The sequence below is a fragment of the Nyctibius grandis genome, chromosome 6 (genome assembly GCF_013368605.1).
Source record: "Nyctibius grandis isolate bNycGra1 chromosome 6, bNycGra1.pri, whole genome shotgun sequence".
Classification (NCBI taxonomy): domain Eukaryota; kingdom Metazoa; phylum Chordata; class Aves; order Nyctibiiformes; family Nyctibiidae; genus Nyctibius; species Nyctibius grandis.
In genome coordinates this window covers 64,020,779-64,028,600 of record NC_090663.1, presented here as the reverse complement: position 1 = coordinate 64,028,600, position 7,822 = coordinate 64,020,779, and positions in this window count along the sequence as shown.

The window sequence follows — 7,822 nt, the reverse complement described above, 5'->3', positions numbered from 1 at the left end:
ATGTGGAAAAAGAAGAAAAGACAAGAGCAGGAAAGAGAACATGTTGCCCCTGCAAAATGCCATGGAAAAATATTGTATTGAAATCAGGCAGACAGTGTTTGTGGGCTCAGTTCTGTCACTGGCTCACAGTGCAATAAACTCTGTGTTAAAAACCCCATTTCTTGTCTACTGACTTGTAACAGGATCAGTGCCATTTACAACATCCCGCAGAGACAATAGGGATGCCTCACTTCTGCTGGGGCTCTGAGCACTGCCAGAGGCACAATACAGACCAAAAAGCGGAAAATACAAGTCTGTGTAGCTTAAACTGAGGGTTCCTGGTTCTCTGAAAGGTCACACAACCCTTAGAGGACCTGGAACATCCTGAGTAAGGAGGCTGGGGGCATTTCCCATGTTATGCAACTGAGGGAGGGCATAAATTCAAGCAAATTGAGACATCTCCTGCCTAGCTGAAGATTCCCACCTTTTCTACATGCCAGCAGTGGTGTTCAGCAGACCCTGCCATGAGCTACTTCAGGAAACTAAACAAAAATAATTTAGTGTCCCTGTTGGTTAAGCTCTCTGAACTACCTTCTCCATAGGCTGAGATAAGCACCAGTGAGTGCACAAGGAGGACAAGACTGCACAGCTGGTGATGAGGGAAGGCAACAGGGCATGTGAGAGCCCTGCTGATCATACCAAACAGTTGTGGGACTCCACCAAGCCTTAGGCACAGCATCCATCTTCTTGGAAACTGGGGATCCAGCCTTCAAAACAAGCAACTTAACTGATCAGCAGTAAGATCCAAGTTTAGTATTTTTAGCCTCTAAGTTCTGCCAGGGAGCTGGACTGAATAAAGTGCTTACAGGATGGGTACTCACTGCTGAGCTACACTCCTTCATAGTTAGTGGAGATGTCTTGCTCCAGAGCCTGGCCTTTTTCTTTAAAAAAACCCCACCAAATTGTCCTGGTTTGGCCCAAACCAGGCCAATTAGTCTTAGAGAAACCAAGGTCACTGCTAAATTCCTCACTGCTTACGAGTGAAGAGCCGAAGGGGGGTCGCACCAATCAAGACTCCCTGATCCCCATTCATAAACTGATTAGACAATTAGAAAACCAAGGAGTGATTGGCAAGACTCGCTCACCCTTGAATAGTCCTATATGGCCAGTGCGAAAGTCTGATGGAGAATGGAGATTAACTGTGGACTATCGTGGCCTAAATGAAGTTACGCCACCGCTGAGTGCTGCTGTGCCAGACATGCTAGAACTTCAATACGAACTGGAGTCAAAGGCAGCCAAGTGGTATGCCACCATAGACATAGCTAATGCATTTTTCTCTATTCCTTTGGCACCAAAGTGCAGGCCACAGTTTGCTTTTACCTGGAGAGGTATCCAGTACACCTGGAATCGACTGCCCCAGGGGTGGAAACACAGTCCTACTATTTGCCATGGACTGATCCAGACTGCACTAGAAAAGGGTGGAGCTCCAGAACATTTGCAATACATTGATGACATCATTGTGTGGGGTGATACAGCAGCAGAAGTTTTTGACAAAGGGGAGAAAATAATCCAAATTCTTCTGAAAGCTGGTTTTGCCATTAAAAGAGGCAAGGTCAAGGGACCTGCCTGGGAGATCCAGTTTTTAGGGATTAAATGGCAAGATGGGCGTCACCAGATCCCGATAGAGGTGATCAACAAAATAACAGCTATGTCCGCACCAACTAACAAAAAGGAAACACAAGCCTTCTTAGGCGTTGTGGGTTTCTGGAGAATGCATATTCCAGATTACAGCCAGATTGTACGCCCTCTTTATCAGGTGACCAGAAAGAAGAATGATTTTCAGTGGGGCCCTGAACAACGACAGGCTTTTGAACAGATTAAACAAGAGATTGTGCATGCAGTAGCCCTTGGACCAGTCCGTACGGGACAAGATGTTAAAAATGTGCTCTACACTGCAGCCGGGGACAACGGTCCTACCTGGAGCCTCTGGCAGAAAGTACCAGGGGAGACTCGAGGTTGACCCCTAGGATTTTGGAGTTGAGGATACAAGGGTTCCGAGGCCAATTACACCCCAACTGAAAAAGAGATACTGGCAGCATATGAAGGAGTTAGAGCTGCTTCAGAGGTAATTGGTACTGAAGCACAACTTCTCCTGGCACCTCGATTACCAGTACTAGGCTGGATGTTCAAGGGTAAGGTTCCCACTACCCATCATGCAACTGATGCTACATGGAGTAAATGGATTGCATTAATTACACAGAGGGCTCGAAGAGGAAACCCTAATCGCCCAGGAATCTTAGAAGTGATCATGGACTGGCCAGAAGGCAAAGACTTCGGAATGCCACCAGAAAAGGAGGTGACACATGCTGAAGAAGCCCCACCATATAATGAATTACCAGAGGATGAGAAGCAGTATGCCCTGTTCACCGATGGATCCTGCCGTCTTGTAGGAAAGCATCGGAAGTGGAAAGCTGCTGTATGGAGTCCCATACGACGAGTCACAGAAGCCACAGAAGGACAAGGTGAATCAAGTCAATTTGCAGAGGTAAAAGCCATCCAGCTGGCTTTAGACATTGCTGAACGAGAAAAGTGGCCAAGGCTGTATCTTTATACTGACTCATGGATGGTAGCAAATGCCTTGTGGGGGTGGTTAAAGCAGTGGAAGCGAAGCAACTGGCAGCGCAAAGGGAAACCTATTTGGCTGCTGAATTGTGGCAAGATATTGCTGCTTGGCTCGAGAAACTAGTTGTGAAGGTACGTCATGTAGATGCTCACGTACCTAAAAGTCGGGCAACTGAGGAACATCGAAACAACCAACAAGCGGATCAAGCTGCTAAAGTGTTCCAAATAGATTTGGACTGGGAACATAAAGGTGAACTATTTTTAGCTCGGTGGGCTCATGACACTTCAGGTCATCAAGGGAGAGATGCAACATACAGATGGGCTCGTGACCGAGGGGTGGACTTAACCATGGACTCTATTGCACAGGTTATCCACGATTGTGAAACATGCGCCGCAATTAAGCAAGCCAAACGGTTAAAACCTTTGTGGTATGGGGGGCGGTGGTTGAAATATAAATATGGGGAGGCCTGGCAAATTGACTATATCACACTCCCTCAAACCCGCCAGGGTAAACGCTATGTGCTTACCATGGTGGAGGCGACCACCGGATGGTTGGAAACATACTCTGTGCCCCATGCCACTGCCCGGAACACTATTCTGGGCCTTGAAAAGCAACTCTTGTGGCGACACGGCACGCCAGAGAGAATTGAGTCGGACAATGGGACTCATTTCAGAAACAGTCTCATAGACAACTGGGCCAAAGAGCATGGCATCGAATGGGTATATCACATCCCCTATCATGCACCAGCCTCTGGGAAAATTGAACAGTATAATGGGCTGTTAAAAACTACCCTGAAAGCAATGGGGGGTGGAACCTTTAAAAACTGGGATAAACATCTGGCACAAGCTACCTGGTTAGTTAACACCAGGGGATCTATCAATTGAGCGGGCCCTGCTCAGTCAGACCTTCTACATACAGTAGAAGGAGATAAAGTCCCTGTGGTGCATGAAAGGAATCTATTGGGAAAAACTGTCTGGGTTCTTCCTGCAACGGGCAAAGGTAAACCCATTCGTGGGATTGCTTTTGCTCAGGGACCTGGATGTACTTGGTGGGTGATGTTGCAAGATGGTGAAGTCCGATGTGTCCCTGAAGGTGATCTGATTCTGGGTGAGACTACTTAATTCTGAACTGTATGTTGTTGCTGCATAAGTGTCTTTCAGGTTAAGACAGTGGTGATGAGACCGGAGCTAGCTGCAAGTGGCATCCAGTAACCTCCTCGAGACTGACATTTTGAACCTGCAACCCGTGGGCATGAACCATGACAAAACTCATACCATCTCTCCTGCCCTGAGAGACTGCTAGCCAGATGGAAACCCACAATCCTGAACTAAATGAACTTAATGAACTTTTTGCATAAAGATGAATCATAAACTAGTGATATGTGTATATATATTTGAAAATGAAAAGGTAGTGGTGATCTGAGTATGATGTGAATGGTATGGAATAAGGGGTGGAATGTCCTGGTTTGGCCCAAACCAGGCCAATTAGTCTTAGAGAAACCAAGGTCACTGCTAAATTCCTCACTGCTTACGAGTGAAGAGCCGAAGGGGGGTCGCACCTGCAGGGAGGAGCAGACAGGGCAGGTGGCCCAGAATTGACCAAGGAGGTATTCCATCCCATACATGTCATTCTCACTTTCCTATTTATCACTAACCCACCACCTCCTGGAGGTGGGGCCCAGGAGGGATGGGCCTTCCTGTCTCCCACTGATTGGTACCAGCTTTGCCAATTCTCCAGTTAAAAGCCTGCAGGTGTGATAGCAGGGGGAGCTACTGCATTTTCCCCTCTGCCTGTGCTGGGGGGAGTAACTCTGCCTGAGGAGGATTTCCAAGCTCTTGATCTTGGTTTTGTATATATTTGTATATATTTGATTATTTCTATTATTCTTATTATACTCTTTTTCATTACTATAGCTTATTAAAACTGTTTTAACTTTCCAACCCATAAGTCTCTCTCCCTTTTCCCTTTCCCTTTGGGTAGGGGGGGAAGGGTTAACAGAGAGCGTCTGCCACAGGTTTAATAGCCAGCCCAGCTTTAAACCTTGACACAAATAAACGACATCTTTTCTGACAGCGGTGGGGGAGCATTCGCACAGCTCAGCTGAAGACAGCTATGATCTAGGTACCGAAGCAGCTAGTGCCTTCATTACGCGCACAGGGAGTGTTCTAGGTAGAGTTACTCTTATTTCCAGATGAAGATTGATTGTCATGTTCCTTTGGTACCAGCTGGAAGTCAGTCAAGGCTTGGGAAGGTTATTTTAAAAGAATGCCCATGTGTTTCTAAATAATAGATTATATGTGTGACCATATGAAGGTGCACCCACTGTATTTATAAAAGTACAACATAACATGAGATGTTAGCACTTTCTTTTCATTAAAATACTTAAGAACACTTTGTGAAGATGGTGCTGCTCAGTATGCATCAAGTTAGAGTTGCAGCTTTTCCTCAGTATGAAATTGAATCTTGTGTGTTGCTGTGAGCAGTGGGAACTTAATACTTCTTCACTGTATCCCACTTTCACCATGCAAAATGGTTCGCTTACTAGCAAGACAGTTCTGCTGGTGTTATCAAAACTGTAACTCATGACACCTTTAAGCTTGAGCCCCAATAAGCTTTCTCCAGCATGGATAAACACCCATGCTAGCTACTTCATCGACCACACAAAAGATACCAAAAGACATGTTAACTAAAATAAACTCTCAAAAGCTATCTAGTCAAAACTTATCAACCTTTGGACAAAGGTTTAGATTGCTGCAGTGGGCTGCAGCAGACTATGCTTTCTGTAATTGCAAAACTGGGGATAATTAACAGGGATGGATGAACCTTTCAAGCTAATAAGCCAGTTGCATTTGGCTGAAATTCAGTTCCTTTCTTCAAACTGACCTACAGCCACATTGTTTCAAAGACACAAGGAAAAGTCAAGAACATTAATTTACCTAAAGCCTTTACTTATGTTTGATATAAGTCAGACAGATACACAAACTCTCTGCCTAGCTGAAACCCCCATTCTTTCAGGATGTGAGATGCCGTGATGAGGTGACAGGGCTTCTGCATTCACAGAGGCCCAGGTGGTGCCTGAGTTGTTCTTTCTATGTAGTCATTATTCTTGAATTTGGCCCCGCACTTCAAGAAAGATGTTGAGGTGTTGGAGCGAGTCCAGAGGAGGGCGACCAAGCTGGTGAAGGGTCTGGAGGGTCTGACCTATGAGGAACGGCTGAGGGAGCTGGGGTTGTTTAGCCTGGAGAAGAGGAGGCTCAGAGGTGACCTTATTGCAGTCTACAACTACCTGAAGGGAGGTTGTAGTGAAATGGGAGTTGGCCTCTTCTCCCGGGCAACTAGCGATAGGACAAGAGGGCACAGCCTCAAGCTTTGCCAGGGGAGGTTCAGGTTGGACATTAGGAAGAATTTCTTTTCAGAAAGGGTTATTAGACATTGGAATGGGCTGCCCAGGGAGGTGGTGTAGTCACCATCTCTAGCTGTGTTTAAGACAAGACTGGACATGGCACTTAGTGCCATGGTCTAGTTGACATGGTGGTGTCAGGGCAATGGTTGGACTCGATGATCCCAGAGGTCTCTTCCAACCTGGTTGATTCTGTGATTCTGTGAATAGCACTTTTTTTTTTTTTAAAGAGACATTCACATATTCACCATCCATAGGAAAAGGGTAGGAAGAAAAGCTGAAAATATGTTCTTTTTAGTCCTTGTGTAGGTAAATAAAGTCCTAAATCCATCATATCTGCCAAAACAGTCTTGTTAACAGTAGCATGATCTTCACACAGAATCTTCGCTACTCCTAGCATTAAAGAAACATGGGGATTAACCACAGAGAGCAGTTAGCTGGGTGCCTCGTGTTTTGCATGCACAAACTGAAACGGTTGGGGGCCCCAAGAACAAGGAGGATGTTGTAAATACCTTAGACATTCGACTAACCTAGTTATATAAATAAACAAAGGGAGCCTTTTTTTTTTAATTTAGATGGGTATATCTCACTTCAGACAACTGGGCCTTGGGAAAACAGAGGCACAGAAACCTAAAGATAAGGGAGTTGCAACAGCTGCCTTGAAGGACACAGCCTACGTGACCTACGTGATCCCTGGACTGAGTTTGCGCAGAAGCAGGGGTCAGTCAGCGAACAGTGAGGAAGACTATAAGCCTTCATCTGAAGACCCCCTGACGACCACCAGAGAAAACGACTGCGCATGCGTAACGGACATTTACATATATTAATGAGTTCCGGGAAATCTCATGACTATGCAAATGAGTTATTGGGAATCTTATGACTATGTATAACTTTATGGTATATAATCTCTGAAAATCTGCAAAATCGGTAGAGCACTCATGGTGGATAATCCCCAGTGCTGCCCAGTGCTGCAATAAAGAATGCCTGCTTAATAACACACTCTGGTGTTATTGAGTTTTCTTTTGGACTCCTTACCCAGCCGCACCTAGCTTCCCACTTTGGTGAGGAAAGTTAGAAAGCAAGGGGGTTTGGAGATCTCCGATTTTTGTATCAAAACATTCCTGCAACTATTAAGAACATGAGAAATTAAGGGAAAGCTAGTTTAAATATGAGCAAACTCTGTAAGAAAGCATTTGAGTGAGTATGCTGGTTTTGGCTGGGATAGAGTTAACTTTATTCACAGTAGCTGGTGTGGGGCTATGTTTTGGATTTGTGCTGGAAACAGTGTTGATAATACAGGGATGTTTTAGTTACTGCTGAGCAGTGCTTACACAGACTCAAGCTCTTTTCTGCTTTCCACACCACCCCACCAGCGAGTAGGCTGGGGGTGCACAAGAAGTTGTGAGGGGACACAGCCAGGACAGCTGACCCCAGCTGACCACAGGGATATTCCATACCATGTGGCATCATGCTCAGCATATAAAGCTGGGGGAAGATGTAGGAAGGGTAGGATGATCGGAGTGATGGCGTTTGTCTTCCCGACTACCCATTACGTGTGATGGAGCCCTACTTTCCTGGAGATGGCTGAACACCTGCCTGCCCCTGGGAAGTAGTGAAGGAATTTCTTGTTTTGCTTCGCTCATGCACGTGGCTTTTGCTTTACCTATTAAACTGTCTTCATCTCAATCCATGAGTTTTCTCATTTTTACCCTTCCAATTCTCTCCCCCATCCCACTGGATGAGTGAACGGCTGTGTTGTGCTTAGTTGCCGGCTAGGGTTAAACCACAACAGTGAGAAAGATCTTTAATATTGATATAAA